The sequence below is a fragment of the Lycium barbarum genome, chromosome 8 (genome assembly GCF_019175385.1).
Source record: "Lycium barbarum isolate Lr01 chromosome 8, ASM1917538v2, whole genome shotgun sequence".
NCBI classification, from domain to species: Eukaryota; Viridiplantae; Streptophyta; class Magnoliopsida; order Solanales; family Solanaceae; genus Lycium; species Lycium barbarum.
This window is the reverse complement of record NC_083344.1, coordinates 112,485,262-112,499,003: the sequence shown is the minus strand read 5'-3', so window position 1 is coordinate 112,499,003 and position 13,742 is coordinate 112,485,262. Positions and strand designations below refer to the sequence as shown.

At 35.1% G+C, this 13,742-nt stretch overlaps 1 long non-coding RNA gene across 2 annotated transcripts; it reads right to left on the bottom strand.

The window, feature by feature from the left end:
- Positions 1-2,228: 2,228 nt before the first annotated feature.
- Positions 2,229-4,665, bottom strand: LOC132606748 (uncharacterized). 2 transcript variants are annotated; one of them, XR_009570053.1, is made up of 2 exons: positions 4,219-4,665; positions 2,229-2,700 (listed from the first exon to the last, which is right to left on the bottom strand). It is a non-coding gene; the product is annotated as an uncharacterized LOC132606748 (long non-coding RNA). The 2 variants fall into 2 exon arrangements; XR_009570052.1 differs by having other exon boundaries at positions 2,229-2,468.
- Between the last annotated feature and the right edge of the window lie 9,077 nt (positions 4,666-13,742).

Below are 13,742 nucleotides of genomic sequence, written 5' to 3'. Positions count from 1 at the left end.
CGAAAAAAGTGAATAATTCTCATGGCCAAACGCCTCCTTAGTATTTCATAACATTTGTGTTTCTAAACTTTTGAAACTTATCGTTTCAAACATATCATAACTTTTTTTGGGTATAAAATTATAGAAATGTGTTGCCTATTTAAACTTGTCATAACATTGTGTGTGTGGCTATAAAAACCTTTCATTAAAATAATATAAAAATGTGTCATTCTTTTTTTAAAGGAAAAATAAGTAAATAGTGAATTTCTTAATTATTTTCTAGTGTTTGGTAAGTAAGAGAAAAAAAAAAATCCCAAGAGCACTTATATGTAATCTAGCAAAACACTATGGACGTGGAATGCGGCAGGGAGTGTAGATTCGGGGGTGTCGGGGGTGAGATGGTCAAGAGACAGGGATTGAGGGAGAACCAACACCGTATTAGGTGAGTTAAATTTTATATAGTAAAAAATACTACCAAACATAATATTACTTATACATGAATAATTTAGCTCATAACCAGCTACCAAATTATCTTAATGCACCGGCCACACAACAAAATCCCCTCAAAGACACTCATTCAATTGAGGGACCGGGCCTAGGCAGTTTTTCCTATACGTGTGGCTTTTTGCTTAGTCAAAAGCACCATTAATATGGTGTAGGGATTCGGCATGATCCCTAGACCTATTTATTATCTTAATCTTATTCTAGATCAGAAGGTAAAAGTATGGAGGACAGTAATGCCTAATCTCTCCTGGTACAATAGTGAAGTTAGCTATCTCTAACTTATCTTCGGTGGCGGAGGTAGTATTCTCACTAAGGGGTTCAAAATATAAAGAAGCAAACACGCAAAAATTACAGGACGAAAAACAGACGGGGCAGGGAAGGAACAAGACCAACCTTAACCCGCTAAATTTAACTTGCCTTGTCATGCCTCATTTAGCGTTTCTTCCTACTTTTACCCTGCCACATCGAGCCTTCTTAAATATCTTGTGCTTTTTTTTCTTTTATTTTGCAGTGTTCTACTTTATATTAAACTTTTTGTTTTTATTTTAATTTTGAATTAGTGTCCATTCAATCATATATTACTTTGAAAATCCCAAGATTCTTTAAAAAGATGTAAGGATTGTGTTACTAATATTATAATGCATATTCAAAGGTCAAATAAATTGCATCGCTGATCTTTGAGTTCATTTAGTTCAATTTACTAGGTTATTCATTTGAAAAGCGACAAATGATGAAGAAATCAAATAAATTTAGTTTAGTTCGGTTTTCTTCTCTCGAGAATAGAACTAGAAAAGATAGGAAATAAATATCATGAAATCAATTAAAGTAAATTGAATTAAATAGATATTGATCAAAGAGATCTTCACAATTTTTAAATTTCCTTATTCGATTAAATTAAATTAATCTTATTTTTTAATATATTTTTCTATCTCAATTTCAATTTTAATAACAATCCCTTGTTTTTCTTAAAGAATTTCTTCGAATTAGCACATGAAAAGTGAGTTACGTAGAAATAAAATGGGCAATTGGGATTTATAGATAAAAGATGAAAAAAAAAGGACTGTGCCTAATAAATTTGAACAAGGCAAATTGAGAAGCAGAAATATAATAGAAGAGAAAGATAACAAAAAGAAGAAGAATTCGAGAATAGAGCCCAAAAAATAATGAGGCTTTTTCATTGGGTTAAGATTTTGAACGCAAAAATCTGCAAGCTAAGCCCAATCTCTGCCTCTATTGGGGGGAAAGCCTCAGCCTAAGCCAAAAAAAATAAAAAATAAAAAGAGTGCAATATGCGTAGATTGAACGAGCGATTCCAGCGAAAAGTCTAAACCCCCTTAACTACTGAGCTAAGCTTTCCAGTTGTGTGAAGGGGGTTTGTTTTAATATATATAGTCATAAATTGCGACCTTACATGTATAATATAATTTTCTGATAAAGGGAGTTATCGTCTCTGATATGTTTACAAAATATATAGGTAGAAGATTTTTTGATGGACATAGGTTAGATTAATGATCCTCATAATAATTAGTTAGGTAGTTTATGATTAAAAAAAAATGGTTGACGCTCTATGCATTACGAATATCAGAAGGTTGTAACTTGTCTAATTATGAAGTTGGGGATTTGATTCTTCTCCATTCTGAATGCACCTTTGGCCTCAGCAGATAGCCTTGAGAGTATTCTATAACATTACTTAGACTTTGCCTTTTTGCCCCATATTTAGCAAGCGCATCTGCAGTAAAATAATATTAAAAATATTCTTTTGAGTATATTTAATTGTTACTCAATGTAGTTCCAATTTATGTGATGAATTTAACTGGACATAAAACACTCGACAATTCCTTTCCTGCCATATGTAATACACACTTGCAGCGAATGTTATCATATATATTTCAGCTTTTGCACTTCTTCCTTTATAATGCACCAATGACCATTCAACCTCTTGTTGCCAGCTTTGAGCTTGCCTATGTTGTTGCAATTCCAGTATTCTGAAACAAGTGAAGAGAAAGGGAAACTGAAAAAGAGGTGATCAACATTCTGCACCACCATCAAACAACACACAATCAACATCCTCAATACAACTCCAAGTGGCTAGTCTTTTTCTAGTTAGCATCCTTCTACATACAGTAAGATTAAAGATCCATTTTGGTAGAGCAGCATTATCACAAATCAGCCTCCTCCACTTAATCTTCCGAAGAGAGCCTTTGAGTTGAAGATACCCTAAAACATTTTATGTTAGCGTGGAGAACATTAATTATGAAGTAATAATAAACAAACAAGGAGAAAAATAGTACAAAGATTTTATTATTTTTTATGAAATATTTTCCCTCACAAATTTTTGATATGAGATTTAGAATTTGTTGGCCTTTCAAGACCAGGTTGGATATGTCAATACAAAATTGAGCAGGAACGTCACTTTTGCACATATAAAATGCATCAAGTAGCAGTAGATCGAACGTTCTGTAGATGAAAATGATATGTGTTCTATTCATTTAGTAAGAGCTTATTTCATTTGGATGTTTCCTGCTCTACATCTAGCCATGTAAGTTAAATTGGCTTACTAAAAAATACTTATTCTATTATTGGAAACTATTGTTGGCAAAAGTTCCACTTTGATTGCATTTGTCAGTGGCTCATGCAGAAGAATTCTTGCAATGACTGCATTGACATTTCGAAGACTCTAGCACCATCATTTTTTGCTTGTTTATAAATTCTATTTCAGTAATCCTCAAATTGTCAATGCAGCTCTTTTGCAGAAGGGAAAAATTCTTCTGCATGAGCCACTATTTGATGTAAACAAAGTGGAAGTTGTGCCAATAGTCAACACTTTCAATGACCTGTCCATCAAAAAAGTCCTCACGCAGAATCAAATAAGTATTTTTGGTAAGACAATTTATCTTACAAGGCTAGATTTTGAGCAGCAAACAACTAAATAAAATAAGCTCTTACCAAATAAATACAACACATATCATTTTCATCTACAAGACTTTTGATCGACTGATATCCAATGCAATTCATACGTGCAAAAAATGAATTTTCAGCTCAATTCTAAACTGACATATCCAACCTGATCTTGAAAGGTTAACAAACCTTAAATCCTAGATCAGAACTTGTAAGAAAAAATATTCCATAAAGAATAATAAAATTTTCATATTATTTTCCTCCTTGTTTGGTCATTATTAACTCATAACTCATGTTCTCCACACCAACATAAGAAGTTTGAGGGGTGCCATTTTGTGCCAAATCAAAAGTAAGGTGGATGCTTGGCAATGGCCTTCAAATGACGACATCGTCTTCATAAACTTGTTGATCTCTAAATGGAGAAATGGAGATGGAGATTTGTTTCCACTTTTAATAAAACTAATATGCCATTTCTAGAGAATCTGAAAACGGATGATTAAAACATTAAAGAGTTGCGGTTTTGTGAAGAGACAAAGACGCAAAGAAGAGAGAGGTATAATTAAAATAATTTTAAAAGCGACTTTTGATCTTTTTTTAATAGCACATAGATGAAAAAGATAGGAGTATAACCAAAAGTTTGAGAAAAAGGGAAAAATAGCTGATATAACATCACTTAAGCTATGTTCTGCTTTATATAGATACTTAGAGTGTTCTTTTTAAGTGTGGTTTTTTTTATAGGAGCCGGAGTATTTTCAAGAGATAGTTTATTCAGCAGCAAGTCAGAAATGAACTGTACAAAATCTTATAAAGGAAAGAAAATGAAGAGAAAAAACTTACAATCTTGGTGATTCATTGACTCCATCAGAAAGAATCCATGAAGAGCATTCATGCTGGAATCAAATTGCATCATCGTCATTAACGATTGCTTCATTGTTGTTAGCTCTATTCTTCTCAGCCGCAGCCGGTTGAATTGTGTTGAGAATGAAAATGGTAAAGAACATTATACATAGGAGGGGCAAGCGGCTAGGGTTTTATAAAAATCGCTACAAGCTTTTTTAAAATCTAATTTGGTCCCAAATTTTAATACAAGTATCATATTGTGCTTTTTATGAACTTGTTATTCTGGATGAAACAATTAAGAAGAAATATAAGAAATGAGACTTTTCTTCTTTTGGTCTAAGAAGAATTGAACTTAAAAAGTTCTGGCTTTTCTCACTTGCGATTATGTCTTTCCCCACTTTCTCTTGAGCAGGGGGTCTTTCAGAAACAACCTCTCTACCTTCCAATGTAGGGGTAAGGTCCGGGTACACTCTACTCTCTCCAGACCCCACTTATGAAATTACACTGGGTATGTAGTTATTGTTGTGTGTTGATTATAGTTGTCTAACGAGACGACTTAAGGGACAGGACGGGACGGGGGACGAACTTAAGCGTATATGGTGGACCGAATGAGGGGACAAAACACTAGGCTTATCCCGTCCCACTAAGCTTATGAGATGGGACAGGACGGGACAGGATGGGGACCTTAGTGTAATTTTTTATTATTACTATTTTTTCGACACGTACAACCATATTATTATACATGAAAGAATAAAGTACAAATTTCTTTAAATGATCGATGTGAATTGTCTTACAATGACTTGTTAGTAGACTAAAGGAGCCAAATTTCTTTAAAAGAAACAATGTAAATCATTTCACCACAAAATGTTGAGATACTAAACATAAATATTCCACCTAGTTGTAAAACATTTATATATCTTTTGTCTATCCATATACAGTCAAACCTTTCTATAATTGTCATTCATTATAACGACATTTCCCTATAGCGGATTGATTTTCTCCGAAACCGATTTTTAATGTTATATTTTACTTCTCTATAATAGCATTTTACCTATAACAATAATGATATTCATTATAGCGGTACACTCTTTATAACTACCTCTCTATAATAGCCGTACTAAAATATTGTGTAATAAATTTTGTAAGAAATATACTATGTATAAAAATAAAATATTAAAATATTTATGGTAATCATCATTAATGTCATGCACATAGTAAATTTCAATTACGAAGAGTCAACTCTTAAGTTCTTAGACAGCTATTGAATTCCCTTTTGCTGAAAGTTTGGACAAATTCTTCGTCAATTCAAGCGTTATATTATCATTAAGAAACTGTAGTTTGCGAAACAACCTACAATTGTAGAATTCTTACGTCAAACATGAAATATTTAAAGTCTCAATTAATTTTAAATGCATATGCATAAATTCTCAACTAGTTTTAATTAATGAGATTTGAAAATCAATAGCGACTTTAAAATTAAAAAATACATTATTTTCGTTTATAACATAAAAGGTACAAAAAAATAGTTGTTTGAGTAGTTTTGTTTATAACAGTTAAATGAGATCTAAACATCAAATGTCAATATACATGCATAACAACACCTCACTATAGCAGCTATGAAACTTTCGGACAAACGTTGTCATTATAGAGAGGTTTGACTGTATTTTGAGTTTAGCTTTATTTTTTAAACTACATATGTACTACAATTTTTGTGTTTCCTTTAAACTCCATGTTTCTTGACTAAAGTGTGTTCATTCGTGTATTGGATATCCATTGCTTTCCCCCTTGAATATGTAGGAGTCATGTTAATTTTTCACAAATACATAACATAATTCTTAGAGACTCTTTTTAACTTTCTTAATAAATAAAACAAATGTGAACATATATCAAAGAGAAAAGGCCAAAGACTTGATCTCACAAGCAATTAGTTGGAGACTTCGAATATTTTTCGTTGTTTCAACTTGCAAGATATATTTAAAATATTTAATAATTATTGAGTTAGGGAGTTAGCTGACTAGGATTAGTTGGTTAGGAGTCTGTTATGTGTAATGATTAGTGATTAGTGGGAGTTTAAAATTTAGTTAGTTTGTTAATAAATCATATGGCAAGCACGTGATGTGAATGTATATATATGATGTATATCAGTTTCATAAGCAACATATATGAAAATATCTCTTCTTCTCCTTACTTCCGCTCTATGATTCCTTTCCAAATGTGAAGCAACTATATTTGCTTCGTAAAATCAGTCTTCAATGACTAAATTTAATATGGTATCAGAGTAGGTTACACGATCAAATTGATAAGAGGAAGAAGAAATACGAACAATATACAAAAAACACAAAATTCGATTTGTTTGAAGCTTAGTTTCACGATTAATGGCGGTTACTGAAGGTAACAACAACAGTTAATGAAGTAACAACTTTGGATCATAATCATCCATTATATCTCCAAGCTTCAGATGCACCAAGCGTCGTACTCGTACCGATGAAACTCAAAGGGCCAGAAAAATATGACTTATGGAGTAGTTGATGAAATTGGCACTTGGGGAAAAAGAAAAGCTTGGATTCATTGATGGAACTTGTGTCAAAGCTTCGTACAAGGGAGCATTGGAGGAACAATGGGAGAAATGCAACGCGATTACTGTATCTTGGATTGCAAGCACAGTTACAAGTGAATTACTTCCTTGAATAATGTATGCTTCTAGTGCAAATTAAATTTGTTTAAATTTTGAAAAGAGGTTTGATAGAAGTGATCTAACTAGGTCATACCATTTGCGGACTGAAATTGCATCTTTGAAGCAAGGTACTGATTCAGTAACACATTATTATTCAAAATCGACATATCTGTTGGCTGGATTAGATGTGATGATTCCCTCACCTAGATGTGATTGTAGTGAATCTACAGAATATGTAATTCATTTGAAATCTCAAAGATTGCTAAAATTCTTAATGGGATTGAATGAGAGTTATGGAACTATAAGGAGTAACATACTTGCTAGGAAACCAGTTATTACTGTCAATAAAGCTTATACTATAGCAGCACAAGAAGAAAGCCAAAAGAACTCTAGGTGCAGTAGACAAAATTAGAGATGCACTGACTTTGTTGGCTGGAAGAAGACAGAACTTTAGATCTAAAAGGTTTAATGCTTGTGAGTTATGTGGTTACAAAAATCATTCTATAGAGAAGTGCTATAGGTTGCTAGGGTATCCAGCAGATTTTAAAAGCAGAAGGAAGGGAAATGAAGAATTCAAGCAAGGAGTTGGTAATTTCAGACCAAATGTGGATAACAGGCAGGAAGGAACAACTGCTTATATTACCAGAGAAACAGGGGCAACAACTAGTGGTGGAAACATTGTTGTGAAACATTGATCTGAAGAACAATATAGTGATATGGTGGACATAATGGAAAGAACAGGCCCGGGAAATTATGTTGCAAACATAGCTGGTATCACTACATTATTGAGCAAAGCAGGTTGTGATTATGAATGGATAGTAGATAGTGGGGCAACACATCATATCACACCTGTAGACAATTTGAATGCTATTAGGAAGTTAGAAGATCATAGTAATAATGCAGTTCAAGTGCCAACTGGAAGTAAATATCATATAAATGGTGTAGGAACCACACAAATTCTGGGAAAATATGAATTGGATAAAGTACTACATGTACCTAATTTCAAGTTCAATTTATTGTCAGTATCCAAGTTGACTAAGGAACTTGGTTGTTCAGTATCTTTTTGTCCAGATTTTTGCCTGTTTGAGGAACTCTTCACTGGAAAAGTGATGGGGATTGGTAGAAAGAGAGATGGTCTGTACATACTGAGAAGGAAAACAGGTCAACCTACAATAAATTCTGCAATATCAGCTATCAGCAGTGTTGATGGGAAGCTATGTCACCTCAGACTTCGACATGCATCAGTTAAGACATTGGAGCACATCAGTTCGTTTCAAAGCATTACTAATAAAGATATACAACATACATGTGAGATCTGCCCCGTGGCTAAACAATGCAGATTGAAGCTTCCTAGTAGTAGCAATATTTTTAATCATGTTTTTGAGTTGATTCATGTTGATGTATGGGGTCCTTATAGAAGGCCTACACATGATAAGAAATACTATTTTGTGACTATAGTAGATGATTGCAATATACATGGATTTGTCTGATACACTCAAAATGTGAAGGGATTGTAGTTCTTAAAGACTTATTGACACTAGTACAAAATCAGTTTGTTTTGTCTGTGAAAACCTTGAGATCAGATAATGGTTCAGAATTTTGCAATTCTTCCTGCATTGAATTGTTTTCCTCTAATGGTATTGTGCATCAAAATAGTTGTGTTTACACTTCTCAACAGAATGGTGTGGTAAAAAGAAAGCATAGGCATATACTAGAGATGGCAAGAGCCTTAAGATTCCAGACTTCTATTCCTATTCATTTTTGGGGAGAGTGTGTTAGAACTGCAGTATATCTCATCAATAGACTGCCAATTGACACACTTAAAGGGAAAACACCATATGAGGTGCTATTTGGGAAGCTGCCAAAACTAGATCACATAAGGGTGTTTGGTTGTCTCTGTTATGCTAGTCAATTGCCAAAGGGGGATAAATTTGCCCCAATGGCAAGAAAGTCTATGTTCATAGGATATTCAGAAACTCAGAAAGTATATAAGTTGTGTGATCTAACAGACTATGTGTTTTTTGTAAGCAGAGATGTTAGCTTCAGAGAATATCAGTTCCCTATACACAAACTCATGTCCCCATATCTAATGACATGTTTGAATCCACGGCCTTGCCTCATGACCATATTGCTCCAACAAATGATACAACTCCCATAACCTTAAAGAATATCAATTCTGATTTGATCATTGATGATTCTAATAACACTACCAGTTTAGAGCCACATGTTCTAGGAGAAGAAGAGGAAATTTGTGATACAATCCTACCAAGATCTAATGAAGAACCACTAGTTGCAGCCAATAACACTGACACAGATGTCATGACACCTCAAGATCTTTTACCACCACCTATTCCTGCACCTCAAGCTGTTGTTCAAGTATGAGAGAGTTCAAGACCTGCCAGAGTTTCTAAGCCTCCAACTTGGTTGAATGACTGCATTACTACTTCTAAGGTGTCTGATTCCTGTAAGTATCCAATAGCCAATTAGGTCTCTTACTCTCATTTGTCTAGAGCATACCAGGCTTATTTAGGTGCTTCAACTGCTGAAACTGAACCTAAGTCATTTAAAAAAGACTCTCAACACTGCAAATGGATTGATGCAATGAAAGATGAAGTTTTTTACTCTTGAAGGAAACAACACCTGGGAAATTGTGGATTTACCACTTGGTAAACAAGCTATTGGATCAAAGTGGGTGTTTAAGATTAAGTACAAGGCTGATAGTAGTGTGGATAAATACAAAGCTAGGCTTGTAGCAAAGTGTTATAATCAAAAGAAAGGTCTAGATTATCATGAGACTTTCTCACCTGTGGCATTAGAACAGTGATAAGTATTGCAGCTTCTAAAGATTGGCCCTTATTACAAATGGATATGAATAATGCATTCTTACAAGGTGATTTGTTTGAAGAAGTGTATATGGTACTACCTCAAGGTTTCCACAGATAGGGGAGACTAAAGTGTGCAAATTAATGAAGTCACTATATGGATTGAAACAAGCATCCAGACATTGGAACATCAAATAGTCTGGAGCATTGTTGTCACACCCCATTTTAACCTCGGAGAGTTAAAGTAGAAGTATGACGTATTGGAGATTCCTATTTTTGTTTGTTTTGTTTTAAGGAGTCGCCACCTAATTATTTATGGTGAATTAGGACACCTAAAGTTTATTAAAGTTATTTTCTAAAGTTAGTTTTGTTTAAGGTCTGCGAAACTTAAGATTCTAGGTAAGGGTTCAATTAGTCTAAAGGGAAGGTATTAGGCACCCTTTAAGACCCATTAACAATGGTTGACCGACCGGACTTATGATTAGTTAGGCTAAGTGTAAATATAGTATTAAAAAAAAATACAACTTTGTAAATAGGCCCAAAGTTGTAAACAGCCATGTAAGAATGCTATTTAAAATAAGATTTGTAGAAAAATAATAATTTGTATAAAAGAGTACTTCTAATGCTATTTTGAAAACATGACTTATAAATGTTGTTAAGACTTTAAACAAAAATATAATAGCATTGTTTAAAATAATACTTGTAGAAAACATAATAGTTTGCGTAAAAAAGAAGATTCTAAAGGTTAAATGAAACCGATTGCAGCCCGTGACAAAAAAATGTTTACTGAAAATATAGAAGTTGAACAGAGGGAAAGGTTATACCATTAACATGTCCACTAGACTAAATAAGAGATTAACAGTGTACTTAAAACAGGATAAACAAACTGAACCTTAACTGAACATGATCACTGTGCTTAACCAGTTAGATAGAAAAAATTTAGCAGTTAAATATCTATCCTAACAGCACCCAAACATCAAAGAAATAATACAACGACACAGAAAACTACATAACTACTAAACATATCGCAGAAGGGGCTAGATTCTAACCAAAGCAGAAACTACAAATTATAAGTAATAAATATATCGAGTTTACCTTTTTTGTGCGCAGTGAAGTGGGTGCCGACGTCGTCGAATCTACTCTCTCGTTATGAATAGATTAGGACTCGACACCACTAAGATCCAAAAATCCCTATCGTGGTTAAAGTCGACCGAGACAGATTGAATGCTTAACGATCTTAAAGTTAGACCGATAATCGAACGAATGAAAGTCGTAAAACCTAAAGATTTCTGGAAAATTTGAGGCGATTAGAACTTGTGTTTTGTAGGGGGATTTTGGGGTTCCAAACCTGGGTTTTCGATCTCCTTTCCTCTGTCTTTATAGAGTGGGGAGAGCGAGGAGCGGTGTGGGGTAAGGAGGAGCGTGGAGTGGGGTAGCGGTGTAGGGTAGGCGGCGGTGTTGGAGAGGAGCGTGTGTCGGCTGTGGGTGGAGAGTGGGGTAGCGGGGTGCGGCGATGATGATGATGAAAGGAGAAAAAAGAAAGGGAAGTAGGGTAGAGGGGAGCGGAGTGGGGTAGTGGTGTGGGGAACGATGATGGGGTAGTCGGCGAGGTGGGGAAGGGAGCGGGAGAGAGAGAGTGAGATGAGGCGGAGGAAATGAAGAAAGAAGAGAAAGAGAGAGAAAGGCGAAAAAAAGTAAGAGAAAGAAAGAGGAAGAGATTTAGGGCAAAAAGAATAAGTGGGCTGGACCGGGTCGGGTAAAATATGTGGGCTGGTCCGAAAATAATCAAATATGGACTGGTGGGCTGATTTATTTCGATGGGTAATGGGCTGGGTATTTAAAATGTGGGCTGATTTAGTTTTAATCAAGTGGGCTGAATTGTTTTTGGGTATGGTATAATGTGGGTTGGTTGAATTAATTAGAGTATGGGCTGAAAATTTGGGGTTGAAAATATTGTGTTTGTATTTTGGGTCATTAATTTGGCTGAAAATTGTTGATCCTTCCTCCTCTATTTAATTAATTTTGGGTTTCTAATTTAATAACCAGTACAACATATACTATATGAAGACAATTAATAATTAATATTTTAAAAAATAAGGATTTAACAAAGTGTTGTTCTATAATTAATTTAACGAGTCCAAACCCGAAAAAATGAAATGATGACGAATCATTTAAAATTTGTGGTAAAGTAATGCTCGTAGTGTTGAAAATAACAGTAGCGGTATTAATAGTAGTAGCAATAATAATTTAAAAAAAATAGTGAAAATAAAGTATTTAGCTCGTCAGTAAATTTAGAAGCCCGAGTAAATTAAAATAAAGGAGGGACAAAATTGGGTGTCAACAGATGGCCCTCTTCGATCGGAGATGATGTAAGAATCTTCGGGCGAAGAAGTTGACGTAGTAGCCAATTTTGTTTGGACCGACGAATATGAGTTTGTAAGAAAGTACGGTTTAGGATAATTGATGGAAAATATTATGAGGACCGAAGGAATTATGGAAAATTATGGCCGAATCTCAGTTTCGAGTTGCCTACATATCTCGGGTTGCACGAGAATCAGGCCATGTATAGTTCGAAAGTTTTTGTGGATTCACAATCTTGCATGACAAGTGACGAGACGTTCAAGAATGGAACACGTGTTTATAGCCTCCTAATTATAAATGTGATGCACAACACACCCATAAGTAGGACTCTACTAGACACGGTGTAAATTCTTCAAAGATGCCCCAGTGTTGAGTTATGGAAACACTGGGGATGTAGAAAGGAATATGAGATGGTGAGAAGAGTAGATTTAGTAGAGTTTTAGCGGAGGATGTGAAAGAGAAATTAACCTATGTGTCACGTGTTTGTGGACATAGGCGGAATTGAGTTCGAGAGTAGATCCATGACCTTTGCGGGTGAGTTTGGTATTCCTCTTCAGCAAATTTGCCCTAGTTCACTGCGTAAGATAAAGTTCCACGTTGTGCTATGTCCTTGCAGGTCGTATTTTCTGCCAAAACTGGAATTCATGTCAAAATTAGTAATAAAGTTGAAAGTGTAAAATTATAAAGAGTGTAAAATGATAGTCAATATGAGTGTGGGAATGAAGTTGTGTTGCTGATGTTGTCTCTGGTTGTCTTCAGGGACTTGAATGAATGCGTGATGCGTATGCTGAGGATGTGATAATGTCTCTAGTTGCATTTGAAGATGATAGTGATAAGGTCTCCGACTGTCTTCCGGGACTTGGTGATAAATGATTAGCCAAATGATGTCTCCGGCTGACTTCGGAGGCTCAATGATAATTCCTGTAAAGTTCAGGGTAAAGTTGTTAAAGTTGGCAAAGTAAATGATAAAGTAGAGAGTAAAGTCAAAGTGTAGCCGTCTGGCTTATGCGTATGAGGCCGTGTAGCCATGCGATGTCTCCGGTTGTCTTCGGGGACTTGATGGTATCTCTCTAGTTGTCTTCAGAGATTTGATGATAATTCCCGTAAAGTCCAGGATAAAGTTGTAAAGTGGATGATGTCTCCGGTTGTTTTCGGAGGCTCAATGATAATTCCTGTAAAGTTCAGGGTAAAGTTGTTAAAATTGGTAAAGTAAATGATAAAGTAGAGAGTAAAGTCAAAGTGTAGCCGTCTGGCTTATGCGTATGAGGCCGTGTAGCCATGCGATGTCTCCGGTTGTCTTCGGGGACTTGATGATGATTCCCGTAAAGTCCAGGATAAAGTTGTAAAGTGGATGATGTCTCCGGTTGTTTTCGGAGGCTCAATGATAATTCCTGTAAAGTTCAGGGTAAAGTTGTTAAAATCGGTAAAGTAAATGATAAAGTATGAGGTAAAGTCGTAGTGTAGCCGTCCGGCTTATTCATGTGAGGCTGTATAGCCGAATGATGTCTCCGGTTGTCTTCGGAGACTTGATGCTATGTCTCCGGTTGTTTTCGGGGACTTGATGCTATGTCTCCGGTTGTTTTCGGGGACTTGATGCTAATTCCTGTAAAGTTCAGGATAAAATAGAGGGTAAAGTCATAGTGTAGCCGTCCGGCTTATGCATG